This window comes from Cherax quadricarinatus, chromosome 23 (assembly GCF_038502225.1).
Source record: "Cherax quadricarinatus isolate ZL_2023a chromosome 23, ASM3850222v1, whole genome shotgun sequence".
Classification (NCBI taxonomy): Eukaryota; Metazoa; Arthropoda; class Malacostraca; order Decapoda; family Parastacidae; genus Cherax; species Cherax quadricarinatus.
The window spans coordinates 5,185,510-5,205,200 of record NC_091314.1 but is presented as its reverse complement, the minus strand read 5'-3'; positions in this window follow the sequence as shown (position 1 = coordinate 5,205,200).

Below are 19,691 nucleotides of genomic sequence, written 5' to 3'. Positions count from 1 at the left end.
CACGTTTTTGTAGACCCGATACTTAAACCATAACCTCCCCCTGAACTCCCGAAGACAAAAGAATCTTAAAATCCCGTTTGAAATCACGAAGACGAAACAGATAAATCCCCCAAAGTGCTTCTCGAAGACTTCAAAAAACAGGAGATGTCCCCCACAAACCTCCTTCAACAAGCCTTCAAAATGAACCAAGGTAAAAGCCACAAACTCTGGTGATAGGTTGGGTGGGTGGGAGGAGGCAGGTGCGGAGAACGCTCAGTATAAGCGTGGCGGGGATAGAGTTACTGGCAAGCATAGTGTAAACATCTTAGGGCTCACCTTGTGCACGTAAAAAGAGCCAGTTCCCCCCCAAGGCTGGGATGAGTGCTCGGCGGGCCAGGTGATGCATGCATACCACACGCTAACTTATACATGCATTCCCCCGCATATGTATACATGAATAAATCTGTCTATGGTCGGTTAGTTTCGTTGGGCAATGAGGGAGGATGCATCTCTCAACAACGTATATTCGTGTATTCATATATATACATATATATATATAGATATATACATATATATATATATATATATATATATATATATATATATATATATATATATATATATATATATATATCTAACCTGTCTGTATTTTATACCATTTTAATATTCGTATAAATACATACACACTGTGAATAAGTGGGTATAGTTTATTAATGTTGATAGTTTGAAACCTATCGACTGTTCTCAAAGACGCTGGTCACCAAAAAAATTAATATTTAATTTTAAGATTAAGATTATTATGGTTGGAGTCAAGAAGAACGTCTTACTGCGTATATATGATGTGAGAGGCACATCACTGTGCAACATGCTGTGTGTGAGGCACATCACTGTGCAACATGCTGTGTGAGGCACATCACTGTGCAACATGCTGTGTGAGGCACATCACTGTGCAACATGCTGTGTGAGGCACATCACTGTGCAACATGCTGTGTGAGAGGCTGTTAGGTAAGACACATATGCAACAGTTAGGTATCTTTATTTTGAAACGTTTCGCCTACACAGTAGGCTTCTTCAGTCGAGTACAGAAAAGTTGATAGAAGCAGAAGATACTTGAAGACGATGTAATCAGTCCATCACCCTTAAAGTTTTGAGGTGGTCAGTCCCTCAGTCTGGAGAAGAGCATTGTTCCATGGTATGAAACAATATGGAGGTGAAGTGACAGGATGGAGCACTTATATAGCGCCAACAGGTGAGACGTAGGTCACTAGGAGAGGTAAGAACTCAGATGTTGGGAGGTCAGGTCCCTCTCAAATCCAGCCGTTCTCACTAGTAGAGGTTGTAGAAGTTGATTGTAGGTCTGTACCAAGAAACCCTTGTGTTGCAGTGTCTGACAGAATGAACATTAAAAAGGTATAAAATACCGACAGGTTGTTAGGTAAGACACATATGCAACAGTTAGGTATCTTTATTTTGAAACGTTTCGCCTACACAGTAGGCTTCTTCAGTCAAGTACAGACACAAGGGTTTCTTGGTACAGACCTATAATCAACTTCTACAACCTCTACTAGTGAGAACGGCTGGATTTGAGAGGGACCTGACCTCCCAACATCTGAGTTCTTACCTCTCCTAGTGGCTTACGTCTCACCTCTTGGCGCTATAAAAAGCCCCATCCTGTCACTTCTTCTCCATATTGTTTCATACTATGGAACAATGCTCTTCTTCAGACTGAGGGACTGACCACCTCAAAACTTTAAGGGTGATGGACTGATTACATCGTCTTCAAGTATCTTCTGCTTCTATCAACTTTTCTGTACTCGACTGAAGAAGCCTACTGTGTAGGCGAAACGTTTCAAAATAAAGATACATAACTGTTGCATATGTGTCTTACCTAACAACCTGTCGGTATTTTATACCTTTTTAATGTTCACTGTGTGAGAGGCACATCACTGTGCAACATGCTGTGTGAGGCACATCACTGTGCAACATGCTGTGTGAGAGGCACATCACTGTGCAACATGCTGTGTGAGGCACATCACTGTGCAACATGCTGTGTGAGGCACATCACTGTGCAACATGCTGTGTGAAAGGCACATCACTGTGCAACATGCTGTGTGAAAGGCACATCACTGTGCAACATGCTGTGAGAGAGGCACATCACTGTGCAACATGCTGTGTGAGGCACATCACTGTGCAACATGCTGTGTGAGGCACATCACTGTGCAACATGCTGTGTGAGGCACATCACTGTGCAACATGCTGTGTGAGGCACATCACTGTGCAACATGCTGTGAGAGGCACATCACTGTGCAACATGCTGTGTGAGGCACATCACTGTGCAACATGCTGTGAAAGGCACATCACTGTGCAACATGCTGTGTGAGGCACATCACTGTGCAACATGCTGTGTGAAAGGCACATCACTGTGCAACATGCTGTGTGAGAGGCACATCACTGTGCAACATGCTGTGTGAAAGGCACATCACTGTGCAACATGCTGTGTGAAAGGCACATCACTGTGCAACATGCTGTGTGAGAGGCACATCACTGTGCAACATGCTGTGTGAGAGGCACATCACTGTGCAACATGCTGTGTGAGAGGCACATCACTGTGCAACATGCTGTGTGAGAGGCACATCACTGTGCAACATGCTGTGTGAGAGGCACATCACTGTGCAACATGCTGTGTGAGAGGCACATCACTGTGCAACATGCTGTGTGAGAGGCACATCACTGTGCAACATGCTGTGTGAGAGGCACATCACTGTGCAACATGCTGTGTGAGAGATACATCACTGTGCAACATGCTGTGTGAGAGGCACACCACTGTGCAACATGCTGTGTGAGAGGCACACCACTGTGCAACATGCTGTGTGAGAGGCACATCACTGTGCAACATGCTGTGTGAGAGGCACATCACTGTGCAACATGCTGTGTGAGAGGCACATCACTGTGCAACATGCTGCGTGAGAGGCACATCACTGTGCAACATGCTGCGTGAGAGGCACATCACTGTGCAATATGCTGCGTGAGAGGCACATCACTGTGCAATATGCTGTGTGAGAGGCACATCACTGTGCAACATGCTGTGTGAGAGATACATCACTGTGCAACATGCTGTGTGAGAGGCACATCACTGTGCAACATGCTGTGTGAGAGATACATCACTGTGCAACATGCTGTGTGAGGGGCACATCACTGTGCAACATGCAGTGTGAGGCACATCACTGTGCAACATGCTGTGAGGCACATCACTGTGCAACATGCTGTGAGGCACATCACTGTGCAACATGCTGTGTGAGGCACATCACTGTGCAACATGCTGTGTGATGCACATCACTGTGCAACATGCTGTGTGAGGCACATCACTGTGCAACATGCTGTGTGAGGCACATCACTGTGCAACATGCTGTGTGAGGCACATCACTGTGCAACATGCTGTGTGAGGCACATCACTGTGCAACATGCTGTGTGAGAGGCACATCACTGTGCAACATGCTGTGTGAGAGGCACATCACTGTGCAACATGCTGTGTGAGAGGCACATCACTGTGCAACATGCTGTGTGAGAGGCACATCACTGTGCAACATGCTGTGTGAGAGGCACATCACTGTGCAACATGCTGTGTGAGAGGCACATCACTGTGCAACATGCTGTGTGAGAGGCACATCACTGTGCAACATGCTGTGTGAGAGGCACATCACTGTGCAACATGCTGTGTGAGAGGCACATCACTGTGCAACATGCTGTGTGAGAGGCACATCACTGTGCAACATGCTGTGTGAGAGGCACATCACTGTGCAACATGCTGTGTGAGAGGCACATCACTGTGCAACATGCTGTGTGAGAGGCACATCACTGTGCAACATGCTGTGTGAGAGGCACATCACTGTGCAACATGCTGTGTGAGAGGCACATCACTGTGCAACATGCTGTGTGAGAGGCACATCACTGTGCAACATGCTGTGTGAGAGGCACATCACTGTGCAACATGCTGTGTGAGAGGCACATCACTGTGCAACATGCTGTGTGAGAGGCACATCACTGTGCAACATGCTGAGTGTGAGGCACATCACTGTGCAACATGCTGTGGGAGGCACATCACTGTGCAACATGCTGTGTGAGGCACATCACTGTGCAACATGCTGTGTGAGGCACATCACTGTGCAACATGCTGTGTGAGGCACATCACTGTGCAACATGCTGTGAGAGGCACATCACTGTGCAACATGCTGTGTGAGGCACACTGTGCAACATGCTGTGTGAGGCACACTGTGCAACATGCTGTGTGAGGCACACTGTGCAACATGCTGTGTGAAAGGCACATCACTGTGCAACATGCTGTGTGAAATGCACATCACTGTGCAACATGCTGTGTGAGAGGCACATCACTGTGCAACATGCTGTGTGAGAGATACATCACTGTGCAACATGCTGTGTGAGAGATACACCACTGTGCAACATGCTGTGTGAGAGGCACATCACTGTGCAACATGCTGTGTGAGAGGCACATCACTGTGCAACATGCTGTGTGAGAGGCACATCACTGTGCAACATGCTGTGTGAGGCACATCACTGTGCAACATGCTGTGTGAGAGGCACATCACTGTGCAACATGCTGTGTGAGAGGCACATCACTGTGCAACATGCTGTGTGAGAGGCACATCACTGTGCAACATGCTGTGTGAGAGGCACATCACTGTGCAACATGCTGTGTGAGAGGCACATCACTGTGCAACATGCTGTGTGAGGCACATCACTGTGCAACATGCTGTGTGAGAGGCACATCACTGTGCAACATGCTGCGTGAGAGGCATATTACTGTGCAATATGCTGCATGAGAGGCACATCACTGTGCAACATGCTTTGAGAGAGGCACATCACTGTGCAACATGCTGTGAGAGAGGCACATCACTGTGCAACATGCTGTGAGGCACATCACTGTGCAACATGCTGTGTGAGGCACATCACTGTGCAACATGCTGTGTGAGAGGCACATCACTGTGCAACATTCTGTGTGAGGCACATCACTGTGCAACATGCTGTGAGAGAGGCACATCCCTGTGCAACATGCTGTGTGAGAGGCACATCACTGTGCAACATGCTGTGTGAGAGGCACATCACTGTGCAACATGCTGTGTGAGAGGCACATCACTGTGCAACATGCTGTGTGAGAGGCACATCACTGTGCAACATGCTGTGAGAGAGGCACATCACTGTGCAACATGCTGTGTGAGAGGCACATCACTGTGCAACATGCTGTGTGAGAGGCACATCACTGTGCAACATGCTGTGTGAGAGATACATCACTGTGCAACATGCTGTGTGAGAGATACACCACTGTGCAACATGCTGTGTGAGAGGCACATCACTGTGCAACATGCTGTGTGAGAGGCACATCACTGTGCAACATGCTGTGTGAGAGGCACATCACTGTGCAACATGCTTTGAGGCACATCACTGTGCAACATGCTGTGTGAGAGGCACATCACTGTGCAACATGCTGTGTGAGAGGCACATCACTGTGCAACATGCTGTGTGAGAGGCACATCACTGTGCAACATGCTGTGTGAGAGGCACATCACTGTGCAACATGCTGTGTGAGAGGCACATCACTGTGCAACATGCTGTGTGAGAGGCACATCACTGTGCAACATGCTGTGAGAGAGGCACATCACTGTGCAACATGCTGTGTGAGAGGCACATCACTGTGCAACATGCTGTGTGAGAGGCACATCACTGTGCAACATGCTGTGTGAGAGATACATCACTGTGCAACATGCTGTGTGAGAGATACACCACTGTGCAACATGCTGTGTGAGAGGCACACCACTGTGCAACATGCTGTGTGAGAGGCACATCACTGTGCAACATGCTGTGTGAGAGGCACATCACTGTGCAACATGCTGTGTGAGAGGCACATCACTGTGCAACATGCTGTGTGAGAGGCACATCACTGTGCAACATGCTGTGTGAGAGGCACATCACTGTGCAACATGCTGTGTGAGAGGCACATCACTGTGCAACATGCTGTGTGAGAGGCACATCACTGTGCAACATGCTGTGTGAGAGGCACATCACTGTGCAACATGCTGTGTGAGAGGCACATCACTGTGCAACATGCTGCGTGAGAGGCATATTACTGTGCAATATGCTGCATGAGAGGCACATCACTGTGCAACATGCTTTGAGAGAGGCACATCACTGTGCAACATGCTGTGAGAGAGGCACATCACTGTGCAACATGCTGTGAGGCACATCACTGTGCAACATGCTGTGTGAGGCACATCACTGTGCAACATGCTGTGTGAGGCACATCACTGTGCAACATTCTGTGTGAGGCACATCACTGTGCAACATGCTGTGTGAGGCACACTGTGCAACATGCTGTGTGAAAGGCACATCACTGTGCAACATGCTGTGTGAAAGGCACATCACTGTGCAACATGCTGTGTGAAAGGCACATCACTGTGCAACATGCTGTGAGAGAGGCACATCCCTGTGCAACATGCTGTGTGAGAGGCACATCACTGTGCAACATGCTGTGTGAGAGGCACATCACTGTGCAACATGCTGTGTGAGAGGCACATCACTGTGCAACATGCTGTGTGAGAGGCACATCACTGTGCAACATGCTGTGTGAGAGGCACATCACTGTGCAACATGCTGTGTGAGAGATACATCACTGTGCAACATGCTGTGTGAGAGATACACCACTGTGCAACATGCTGTGTGAGAGGCACATCACTGTGCAACATGCTGTGTGAGAGGCACATCACTGTGCAACATGCTGTGTGAGAGGCACATCACTGTGCAACATGCTGTGTGAGAGGCACATCACTATGCAACATGCTGTGTGAGAGGCACATCACTGTGCAACATGCTGTGTGAGAGGCACATCACTGTGCAACATGCTGTGTGAGAGGCACATCACTGTGCAACATGCTGTGTGAGAGGCACATCACTGTGCAACATGCTGTGTGAGAGGCACATCACTGTGCAACATGCTGCGTGAGAGGCATATTACTGTGCAATATGCTGCATGAGAGGCATATCACTGTGCAACATGCTTTGAGAGAGGCACATCACTGTGCAACATGCTGTGAGAGAGGCACATCACTGTGCAACATGCTGTGAGGCACATCACTGTGCAACATGCTGTGTGAGGCACATCACTGTGCAACATGCTGCGTGAGAGGCACATTACTGTGGAATATGCTGCGTGAGAGGCACATCACTGTGCAACATGCTGCGTGAGAGGCACATCACTGTGCAACATGCTGTGAGAGGCACATCACTGTGCAACATGCTGTGAGAGGCACATCACTGTGCAACATGCTGTGTGAGAGGCACATCACTGTGCAACATGCTGTGCGAGAGGCACATCACTGTGCAACATGCTGTGTGAGAGGCACATCACTGTGCAACATGCTGTGTGAGGCACATCACTGTGCAACATGCTGTGTGAGAGGCACATCACTGTGCAACATGCTGTGTGAGAGGCACATCACTGTGCAACATGCTGTGTGAGAGACACATCACTGTGCAACATGCTGTGTGAGAGACACATCACTGTGCAACATGCTGTGTGAGAGGCACATCACTGTGCAACATGCTGTGCGAGAGGCACATCACTGTGCAACATGCTGTGCGAGAGGCTCACGGATCACTGTGCAATGCTCCTTAGCATTATAGTTATATAGGATAAGTCAACTGTATTCATCACGTTGGTAACTGTAGATAAGTGGTTTAGAAAACCGTCGAGTTGATAAAGTAGATACTTGTTGCACAAGTGTCTCAATCATCAGTCCTTTAGTCTTGAGGTGGTCAGTCCCTCAGTCTTGAGATGCTTCCTGGTCTCGATCAACGGAGCTGGGCGCTTCTCAAGACTGAGGGACTGACCACCTCAAGACTACTGCTACAATCATAACTAAGCGCTAAACCCACAAGGCTCAGAGCTCCTCTAGACACATACAGGAGCTGCGACTCGACCCCTGCAACCACAACTAGGCGAGTCCACACATACTCGCAGACAGGCGATCTTAACAATGCAAGACAAGCCACGGGGGGAGGGATGGAAATCTTCAGCTCAAGATCTTTCAGATGTCTCCGTGCGTCATCAGGAGCTATGCAATGTTGCAAGAGTAGCAACAGGTGGAATGAGAGGCAGTTTTCTCAGAGTAAGGTAGCGTGGCTAGCGTCACCACACTGCTACCTTACTTTGAGAACCTTCATTTAGAATAAAGCATTACGTATATATCATACTGACAAGGCAGGTTCATGATGGGAGAGAGGGGGTTGGTGATGGGAGGGTGTTGATGATGGGAAAGTGGAGGTTGGTGATGGAAGAAGACTGGTGATGGGAGAGGTGGGAGAGTGTTGGTGATGGGAGACAGGGAGGGGGTTGGTGATGGGAGACAGGGAGGGGGTTGGTGATGGCAGAGAGGGAGGGGGTTGGTGATGGCAGAGAGGGAGGGGGTTGGTGATGGGAGACAGGGAGGAGGTTGGTGATGGGAGAGAGGGAGGGGGTTGGTGATGGGAGAGAGGGAGGGGGTTGGTGATGGGAGAGCTTCTCAACACTCAGGCAGTCAGTTGATGCGCAGTTTTGAGGTCATTCTCCAAGGCTCCCGTTGATGCCGGTGTCGTTCCCACCTCCCGTTGATGCCGGTGTAATTCAGATTATATCCACTGCATAACTAAGGGTGTGTTGTTGGTGGTTGATGTAACACACTCATCACTGACACTGCCAGTACGGCACGAGTGTTGATGCTCGCTGACGTTCGTGTCAGTCTTATCTCTCTCATATGACATGACACAACCAAACTGTTGCAGCTGGACTGGTGAGTGTGCTTGCTAGTTAGGTCTGGTGGAAACGCTAGCTAGCAGCAGTGGCTACTCTCAGACTGAACTTAGAGAAGGGGTGTCATCGGTAAACTTTGTAACGTAGAATTACCGACAAATTGTCAGGTGAAAAGGACACAGACGCAAATAATGTGGCATTTATTCTGGCAACGTTTCGCTCTCCAGGCTTTACAAAGCATTAGATGCATCTGTGTTCTCCTACCTAGCAAACTTCACCGTGTCGCTACCTGTTCCCCCCCATGCATATCTTATTATGTAGATTGTCCTATTAACCACCTTAATGTTGGCCAGGATGACATATCTTTCCCGAGGTTTGTCAAGGTTCAGAGTATTGAACCTCACAGCAGGATATCTACGATCAGGGTATAAGAGGGGGAAGCGTAGCTCAGGAAAGACCTGGTAAATGCGTTCACATTCATAAACGAGGTGTTCACGACTCCTAAATCCGCCAGTCCTCTGCGTTTCTTGTTGTTGTGGTCCGGGTGGAAACGCATTCACAAGGGCCATAACCCATATTGTATCTTATTTTGGTAGAATTATTGCGAATATGTTTGGTAAAATGACACAAGTGCAACTAACGAGACATTTTGTTGTGGCAACGTTTCGCTCTCCAGGAGCTTTGTCAAGCCGTTATAAACAATACATGGATATATGGTATAAACCTATAAAACGTGTCTTTCTAAACCAACATGGAAATATAAACACATATGCAGTTTAATGTGATCCTTTATTGACAACGTTTCGCCCATACAGTGGGCTTTTTCAAGTCACAAACAGATCTACCTGGGGTGGAAGGTACGCGAGTATTTATAGTCAGGTTCAGAATGTGATGAATGGTTTTGAAAACCGACAAGTTGAAGAATTGAGACACTTATGCAACACATGGGAATCTTTATTGAAGAAACGTTTCGCCACACAGTGGCTTCATCAGTCCAATACAAAGTAGAAATGGGTAAGGAGAGTAGAAGTATGAGGTAATCAGTCCCTCAACCTGGATTCGATGTGTTCAGTCCATCACTCTTGTAGTAAGTGCAGCATAGGGCCAGAGAGGTGGCTTATATACTGCGGTGAGATGAGTTGAAGCAGGAGGAGGCGGGATCTTAGTGGGACCTGCCACTAATGTAAGTAGGTCATCGTCCAAAGGTTTGGGCAAGCGTTGAAGTCTTTGTACCAAGATTCCATGATGTTGCTTGCCCAAACCTTTGGACGATGACCTACTTACATTAGTGGCAGGTCCCACTAAGATCCCGCCTCCTCCTGCTTCAACTCATCTCACCGCAGTATATAAGCCACCTCTCTGGCCCTATGCTGCACTTACTACAAGAGTGATGGACTGAACACATCGAATCCAGGTTGAGGGACTGATTACCTCATACTTCTACTCTCCTTACCCATTTCTACTTTGTATTGGACTGATGAAGCCACTGTGTGGCGAAACGTTTCTTCAATAAAGATTCCCATGTGTTGCATAAGTGTCTCAATTCTTCAGGTTCAGAATGTTGAGATCAGGTGGAGAATGCTGCATCTGATGATCTACCGAGTGGGGTTATAGAGTCTAAAATCTTGGGTAGCTTGGATTGGAGATTGGACAAACTTATCCAATTGGATAAGTTTGTCCAATCTCCCATCCATCCAATTGGATAAGTTTGTCCAATCTCCCTTATCCAATTGGACAAACTTATCCAGATGCAGCATTCTCCACCTGACCTCAACATTCTGAACCTGACTATAAATACTCGCGTTCCTTCCACCCCAGGTAGTTCTGTTTGTGACTTGAAAAAGCCCACTGTGTGGGCGAAACGTAGTCAATAAAGGATCACATTATACTGCATATGTGTTTATATTTCCATTGTGTCGGTATTTTATACCATTTATTTCCAATACTACTACCACTTCTCGTGTTCTTTTACCCAAGTTATTTACATACAAGTCCAAGTGAAAGTATATTAAATTGTCCTTATTTGTTTCCAGTACACTTTGAAAGACAGATTTTAAAAACGACGGAACGAATGAGGGGTTTGAGTTTAACGACTCGCTCGCAATGGGTTCAAAACTCACCCGTTCCGTGGCTTGTTTCCAATCGTGTTATTACGATTTGGCGAGTCGTAAAGGCAGGTCAGCGCTAAATCTACGCAGTAAACACCGAGGGAGAGAGAGAGAGAGAGATGTTTGTCTTCACATTCCTTCCTCGATGTTTTTTAGATTTAGCAACAAATGTCTTCATCTACAGATTGTCGCTGTACGGGAGTAAATTCTTGGGTAGCTTTGGGTGGCGGTGGTTTTGATGAGGGCGTGCCTTGTATGGGCCAGTAGGCCTTCTGTAGTGTTCCTCCATTCTTATGTTCTTAACTGTTTTTTCCTGCCCACCAGTTGTCATTCAATGTGGCTGCTAGTGTTGGTTTCCCACTCCCTCCTCGTTCAAGGAGTATATCTTCATACTCTTCTCTCCCTGAGTTGTATTTACTTTCTCCAGCTCTGTGTGAGGTAAAATACACTTTGTACTTCGTCATGAGTGTCTTCAGTCCTAAAGAAGCCGTGATTGTCTTCTTCAGTCCTGAAGAAGCCGTGTCCTGAGCTGCATACAAGTGTCTACCTCACATGTTGTCAGTACCACTGTACAATGGTCATTCTACCAGCTGCACTCTCCTCCCAAGACGCAGTTGACCAAGACTCTCAGTAGCATCCTCCACTACAATGTCTCTAGCAGCCACTAACAACGTCTTTCACAAGGTGTCTTAGCGTGACACTCCTGCGAACGCCTTCACAGAACCCGTGAATGTTCGGATATGCAAATACCACATCTAGTATCGGGCCCTTACTAAGACAGGATGGGACTTACACAGATGACAACAAGGAAATGAGTGAAATATTGAAATCCTAGTACGACTCTGTGTTTAGTGAACCACTAATCGATCTGAGGATCGACGACCCAAATGATTTCTTCATGAATGAGCCTCATAACTCCATAAATGTATGCCAGATTTCCGACATTACCCTAACTCCGATAGACTTCGAAAAGGGCATTGACAACATGCCCATGCACTCGGCCCCGGGCCCAGACTCGTGGAACTGTTTTCATTAAGAACTGCAAGAAACCCCTCTCGCGTGCTCTAAGTACACTATGGAGGAGCAGCTTGGACATGGGTGAAATTCCAGTCACTTAAAACGACGGATATAGCCCCACTCCATAAAGGTGGCAGCAAAGCATTAGCTAAGAACTATAGACCAATAGCTCTGACGTCCCACATCATAAAAATCTTTGAAGAGTGCTAAGAAGCAGGATTGCAAATCACCTGGATTCCCAAAATCTGCACAATCCAGAGCAACATGGGTTCAGGACAGGTCGCTCCTGTCTCTCACAACTACTGGATCACTATGACATGGCCATGGATGCACTGTAAGAAAATCAGAATGCAGATGTAATATACACAGACTTTGCAAAAGCATTTGACAAATGCGATCATGGCGTAATAGCCCATAAAATACGTGCTAAAGGAATAACTGGGAAAGTGGGGAGATGGATCTTCAACTTCCTAACAAATCGAACACAAAGAGTAGTGGTCAATAGAGTTAAATCGGAGGCTGCCATAAGGCACAGTACTCGCCCCCATCTTATTCCTCATCCTCACATCAGACATAGGCAGAGATATACATCACAGCACCGTATCATCCTTTGCGGATGATACTAGGATCTGCATGAGGCTGTCATCTGCTGAGGACGCGGTTAACCTCCAAGAAGATATAAACAAAGTTTTCCAGTGGGCAACGGTAAACAATATGATGTTCAATGAGGACAAATTCCAACTATTCCGTTATGGAAAACTGGAGGAGATAATAACTAGAACAGAGTATACTACAGACTCTGGCCATACAATAGAGCGGAAAAATAATGTAAGGGACCTCGTAGTAGTAATGTCTGAGGATCTCACTTTCAAGGATCACAACAGTGCCACGATCGCACGTGCAAAGAAAATGATAGGATGGATAATGAGAACGTTCAAAACGAGAGATGCCAAGCCAGTGATGATCCTTTTCAAATCACTTGTTCTCTCTAGGCTGGAATACTGCTGTACATTAACATCTCCATTCAAAGCAGGTGAAATCGCAGATCTAGAGAGTGTACAGAGATCCTTTACTGCACGTATAAGTTCTGTCAAGCACCTTAACTACTGGGAACGCTTGGAAGCACTTGACTTGTACTCGTTGGAACGCAGGAGGGAGAGATATATCATAATCTACACTTGGAAAATCTTGGAAGGAATGGTCCCAAATCTGCACACAGAAATCACTCTCTACAAAAGTAAAAGACTGGGCAGGCGATGCAAAATACCCCCAATAAAAAGTAGGGGCGCCACTGGTACACTAAGGAAAAACACCGTAAGTGTCCGGGGCCCAAGACTGTTCAACAGCCTCCCATCAAGCATTAGGGGAATTGCCAATAAACCCCTGGCTGCCTTCAAGAGAGAGCTGGACAGATACCTAAAGTCAGTGCCGGATCAGCCGGGCTGTGGCTCGTACGTTGGACTGCGTGCGGCCAGCAGTAACAGCCTGGTTGATCAGGCCCTGATCCATCGGGAGGCCTGGTCGTGGACCGGGCCGCGGGGGCGTTGATCCCCGGAATAACCTCCAGATATCCAGATATGCACATTTCTCACACGGGTGGCGGATGCTTCCTGGACCCACCAGCTGAGTCCTGCAGCGGGGTCGATCCTGCTGGTGCAAGTTATCATTACTGCAAGTTGGTTGTCCTTGCACCACCTGCAGGGGACGTCTGACCTTGCTTCAACCTTTTATTGAAGGAGCCAGAGAACATAAATATATTCTTTGTGAGTAAAGTATTTATTAAATACCTGACAGTACAGAGGCTGTGTTGTACTCTTCAGGAGAGACGATGAAAAATGATAATAAAAATGGTTCTCCCCGAGGCAAGTCTTACGAGCGCCCCGCTCAGTAGAGCTTTTGGTTACGTGATCGAGCTCTTCCGCTAGCTTACCCGCCTCGGGAAAAAAAAGAGGGGAAAAAAATATTAAACGTCGCGTCCTAAGATCAGGTTTTTCCACGACCTACGAGCCTTCAAGGATGCTAATGGTAGAGCAGTAATCCTGCACATGTCGCACTAAACCTCAAGTGTCTGGAAACAGAGCTGTGAAAGAAGCACATTACCTTTAATAATAATGGAGGAACGAAGGATCGAATCTTATTCCAGTGAATCTTGGGATCCCTCAGGCATGTACGACCAGGGGACTCACAGACCATTCATGGCTCCTGGTTTGTACCGGTATATCTCCCTCCCACCCCCAGTTCTCCCACCCCCAGTCCTCCCACCCCTAAATAAGAAAAAACCTGTGTAGCACACTCCTAAGCAGGAGCGGGCGGGTCTTCCTACCACCTGAAGCCTCCAGGTGTGAACTGCAGCCCTGGTCGGAGGAGTGCTCTTATTACATCACGAGTCCTACACGAGTCCTACAAGAGCATCAAAGAACGATGGAGATAAAAGGTATAAAACACCATGATTGATAAAAAAAACGAACACGAATATTGTGTGATGTGATCCTTTATAGACAACGTTTCGCCCACACAGTGGACTTTATCAATTCCAACCTTCCCAACAATCTCCACCTGACTCTCCACGCTATATACGTCTACTAATGTACTCCTTGCCCAGGTTTGTGACTTGATGAAGTTCACTGTGGGCGAAACGTTGTGTAGTTTCCCAGCATCAAGGTACCTTGAAGTCAAGAAGCCTCTTATTGATAGCCTGGTGTCCTTGCTTCCTAATTGTTCCAGGGGTTCTCTCCCCCCCCAATTGTCTCAACCAAGACCTGGTTGACAGCCTGCTTCTCCAGGCTGTCAACCATGTTGATAAATTAGAAACATGTGCAACACTTGGGTATCTTTAACGAGGAAACGTTTCGCCACACAGTGGCTTCATCAGTCCATACAAAGGAGAATGGTGAAGAACAGAAGTAGTTTGAGGTAATCAGTCCCTCAGCCTCGAGTCGATGTGGTCAGTCCATCAATCTTGAAAAGATTACAGCATATGTGCAGAGAAGTAGCTTATATACCGCAGGCAGGAGAGGTGCAGCAGTCGTTGGTGGTATCACATTTGTTCAGTGTTTACCTGGAGTTTACCTGGAGAGAGTTTCGGGGGTCAACGCCCCCGCGGCCCGGCCTGTGACCAGGCCTCCTGGTGGATCAGCGCCTGATCAACCAGGCTGTTGCTGCTGGCTGCACGCAAACCAACGTACGAGCCACAGCCCGGCTGATCAGGAACTGACTTTAGGTGCTTGTCCAGTGCCAGCTTGAAGACTGCCAGGGGTCTGTTGGTAATCCCCCTTATGTGTGCTGGGAGGCAGTTGAACAGTCTCGGGCCCCTGACACTTATTGTATGGTCTCTTAACGTGCTAGTGACACCCCTGCTTTTCAATGGGGGGAAGTTGCATCGTCTGCCAAGTCTTTTGCTTTCGTAGTGAGTGATTTTCGTGTGCAAGTTCGGTACTAGTCCCTCTAGGATTTTCCAGGTGTATATAATCATGTATCTCTCCCTCCTGCGTTCCAGGGAATACAGGTTTAGGAACCTCAAGCGCTCCCAATAATTGAGGTGTTTTATCTCCGTTATGCGCGCCGTGAAGGTTCTCTGTACATTTTCTAGGTCAGCAGTTTCACCTGCCTTGAAAGGTGCTGTTAGTGTGCAGCAATATTCCAGCCTAGATAGAACAAGTGACCTGAGAGTGTCATCATGGGCTTGGCCTCCCTAGTTTTGAAGGTTCTCATTATCCATCCTGTCGTGGGGTCGTGCCCAAGGGCATGATGAAGCCACTATGTGGCGAAACGTTCCCTCATTAAAGATACCCAATTACTTCACATGTGTTTGATTTATCAACTTGTTAGTTCTCTGAAACATTCACCTACATTACTGTCAACTAGGTCTTGGTTTGACGGTGTGCAGCTAGCACGCCGACGTAGGCACTAAGGTGGGAATGCCACCTACCTAGCAATAGGCCAGCAGACCTATTGCCAGGTAGCCTCGTTCCTTATTCTTACGTTCACACGTTCTGAAACCTGGAGACGTTCTGAAACCTGGAGACGGAACGGAAGACTCAGAACTCTGTTCCTGTAACCACAAATAGGCGAGAGGCAAAGACCACCATCACCTAAGGTGCCACTCCATGACAATGGCACTCTGCTGGGTGTCAAGAGAGTGCCAGGTTCTCTCACCAGATCGAGGTAGGAACAAAAAAGTCTTAGGGAATAAATCGGAAGGAAATTTATTAAGGTGTTGATTACCCGCATGCGGCAGACTGTGTGCGGCAGACTGTGTGCGGCAGACTGTGTGCGGCAGACTGTGTGCGGCAGAGACGGTGTGTGGGGCAGAGACGGTGTGTGGGGCAGAGACGGTGTGTGGGGCAGAGACGGTGTGTGGGGCAGAGACGGTGTGTGGGGGAGACGGTGTGTGGGGCAGAGACGGTGTGTGGGTGAGACGGTGTGTGGGGCAGAGACGGTGTGTGGGGCAGAGACGGTGTGTGGGGCAGAGACGGTGTGTGGGGCAGAGACGGTGTGTGGGGCAGAGACGGTGTGTGCGGCAGAGACGGTGTGTGCGGCAGAGACGGTGTGTGGGGCAGAGACGGTGTGTGGGGCAGAGACGGTGTGTGGGGCAGAGACGGTGTGTGGGGCAGAGACGGTGTGTGGGGGAGACGGTGTGTGGGGCAGAGACGGTGTGTGGGGGAGACGGTGTGTGGGGGAGACGGTGTGTGGGGGAGACGGTGTGTGGGGCAGAGACGGTGTGTGGGGCAGAGACGGTGTGTGGGGCAGAGACGGTGTGTGGGGGAGACGGTGTGTGGGGGAGACGGTGTGTGGGGGAGACGGTGTGTGGGAGAGACGGTGTGTGGGAGAGACGGTGTGTGGGAGAGACGGTGTGTGGGAGAGACGGTGTGTGGGAGAGACGGTGTGTGGGAGAGACGGTGTGTGGGAGAGACGGTGTGTGGGAGAGACGGTGTGTGGGAGAGACGGTGTGTGGGAGAGACGGTGTGTGGGAGAGACGGTGTGTGGGAGAGACGGTGTGTGGGAGAGACACCTCTGTCTCTCCGGCTGGGAGATAATGCTGCTCTTATCTCCCGTTACGTCTCGTTCGGAAACGCTGCAAGGAAGAGAATTTTTTTTTCAAAGACAGGCAAGAAGAAGAAGAAGAAGAAGAAGAAGAAGAAGAAGAAGAAGAAGAAGAAGAAGAAGAAGAAGAAGAAGAAGAAGAAGAAGAAGAAGAAGAAGAAGAAGAAGAAGAAGAAGAAGAAGAAGAAGATGATGATGATTAGTCAAGAAATGGAGGGGGCAAAAAAAATTATAGAACAGAAAAAAACAAGCAAGAGAACCTACGAAGAAAAAGAAGAGAAAGAAGACAGGAAGGATAAGAGGAAGAAGAAGACAGGAAGGATAAGAGAGAGGAAGGAGAAGACAGGAAGGATAAGAGGAAGAAGAAGAGAGGAAGGATAAGAGAGAGGAAGGAGAAGACAGGAAGGATAAGAGGAAGAAGAAGACAGGGAGGATAAGAGAGAGGAAGAAGAAGACAGGAAGGATAAGAGAGAGGAAGAAGAAGACAGGAAGGATAAGAGAGAGGAAGAAGAAGAAGACAGGGAGGATAAGAGAGAGGAAGAAGAAGACAGGAAGGATAAGAGAGGAAGAAGAAGACAGGGAGGATAAGAGAGAGGAAGAAGAAGACAGGAAGGATAAGAGAGAGGAAGAAGAAGACAGGAAGGATAAGAGAGAGGAAGAAGAAGACAGGGAGGATAAGAGAGAGGAAGAAGAAGACAGGGAGGATAAGAGAGAGGAAGAAGAAGACAGGAAGGATAAGAGAGAGGAAGAAGAAGACAGGGAGGATAAGAGAGAGGAAGAAGAAGACAGGGAGGATAAGAGAGAGGAAGAAGAAGACAGGGAGGATAAGAGAGAGGAAGAAGAAGACAGGAAGGATAAGAGAGAGGAAGAAGAAGACAGGAAGGATAAGAGAGAGGAAGAAGACAGGAAGGATAAGAGAGAGGAAGAAGAAGACAGGGAGGATAAGAGAGAGGAAGAAGAAGACAGGAAGGATAAGAGAGAGGAAGAAGAAGACAGGGAGGATAAGAGAGAGGAAGAAGAAGACAGGAAGGATAAGAGAGAGGAAGAAGAAGACAGGGAGGATAAGAGAGAGGAAGAAGAAGACAGGAAGGATAAGAGAGAGGAAGAAGAAGACAGGGAGGATAAGAGAGAGGAAGAAGAAGACAGGAAGGATAAGAGAGAGGAAGAAGAAGACAGGAAGGATAAGAGAGAGGAAGAAGAAGACAGGAAGGATAAGAGAGAGGAAGAAGAAGACAGGAAGGATAAGAGAGAGGAAGAAGAAGACAGGAAGGATAAGAGCGAGGAAGAAGAAGACAGGAAGGATAAAGAGAGGAAGAAGAAGACAGGAAGGATAAGAGAGAGGAAGAAGAAGACAGGAAGGATAAGAGAGAGGAAGAAGAAGACAGGAAGGATAAGAGCGAGGAAGAAGAAGACAGGGAGGATAAGAGAGAGGAAGAAGAAGACAGGAAGGATAAGAGAGAGGAAGAAGAAGACAGGGAGGATAAGAGAGAGGAAGAAGAAGACAGGGAGGATAAGAGCGAGGAAGAAGAAGACAGGGAGGATAAGAGAGAGGAAGAAGAAGACAGGAAGGATAAGAGAGAGGAAGAAGAAGACAGGAAGGATAAAGAGAGGAAGAAGAAGACAGGGAGGATAAGAGAGAGGAAGAAGAAGACAGGGAGGATAAGAGAGAGGAAGAAGAAGACAGGAAGGATAAAGAGAGGAAGAAGAAGACAGGAAGGATAAAGAGAGGAAGAAGAAGACAGGGAGGATAAGAGAGAGGAAGAAGAAGACAGGGAGGATAAGAGAGAGGAAGAAGAAGACAGGAAGGATAAGAGAGAGGAAGAAGAAGACAGGAAGGATAAAGAGAGGAAGAAGAAGACAGGGAGGATAAGAGAGAGGAAGAAGAAGACAGGAAGGATAAGAGAGAGGAAGAAGAAGACAGGAAGGATAAGAGAGAGGAAGAAGAAGACAGGAAGGATAAGAGAGGAAGAAGAAGACAGGAAGGATAAGAGAGAGGAAGAAGACAGGGAGGATAAGAGAGAGGAAGAAGAAGACAGGGAGGATAAGAGAGAGGAAGAAGACAGGAAGGATAAGAGAGAGGAAGAAGAAGACAGGGAGGATAAGAGCGAGGAAGAAGAAGACAGGAAGGATAAGAGAGAGGAAGAAGAAGACAGGGAGGATAAGAGCGAGGAAGAAGAAGACAGGAAGGATAAGAGAGAGGAAGAAGAAGACAGGAAGGATAAGAGAGAGGAAGAAGACAGGGAGGATAAGAGCGAGGAAGAAGAAGACAGGGAGGATAAGAGAGAGGAAGAAGAAGACAGGAAGGATAAGAGAGAGGAAGAAGAAGACAGGAAGGATAAGAGAGAGGAAGAAGAAGACAGGAAGGATAAGAGAGAGGAAGAAGAAGACAGGAAGGATAAGAGAGAGGAAGAAGAAGACAGGGAGGATAAGAGAGAGGAAGAAGAAGACAGGAAGGATAAGAGAGAGGAAGAAGAAGACAGGAAGGATAAGAGAGAGGAAGAAGAAGACAGGGAGGATAAGAGCGAGGAAGAAGAAGACAGGAAGGATAAGAGAGAGGAAGAAGAAGACAGGAAGGATAAGAGAGAGGAAGAAGACAGGGAGGATAAGAGCGAGGAAGAAGAAGACAGGAAGGATAAGAGAGAGGAAGAAGAAGACAGGAAGGATAAGAGAGAGGAAGAAGAAGACAGGAAGGATAAGAGAGAGGAAGAAGAAGACAGGAAGGATAAGAGAGAGGAAGAAGAAGACAG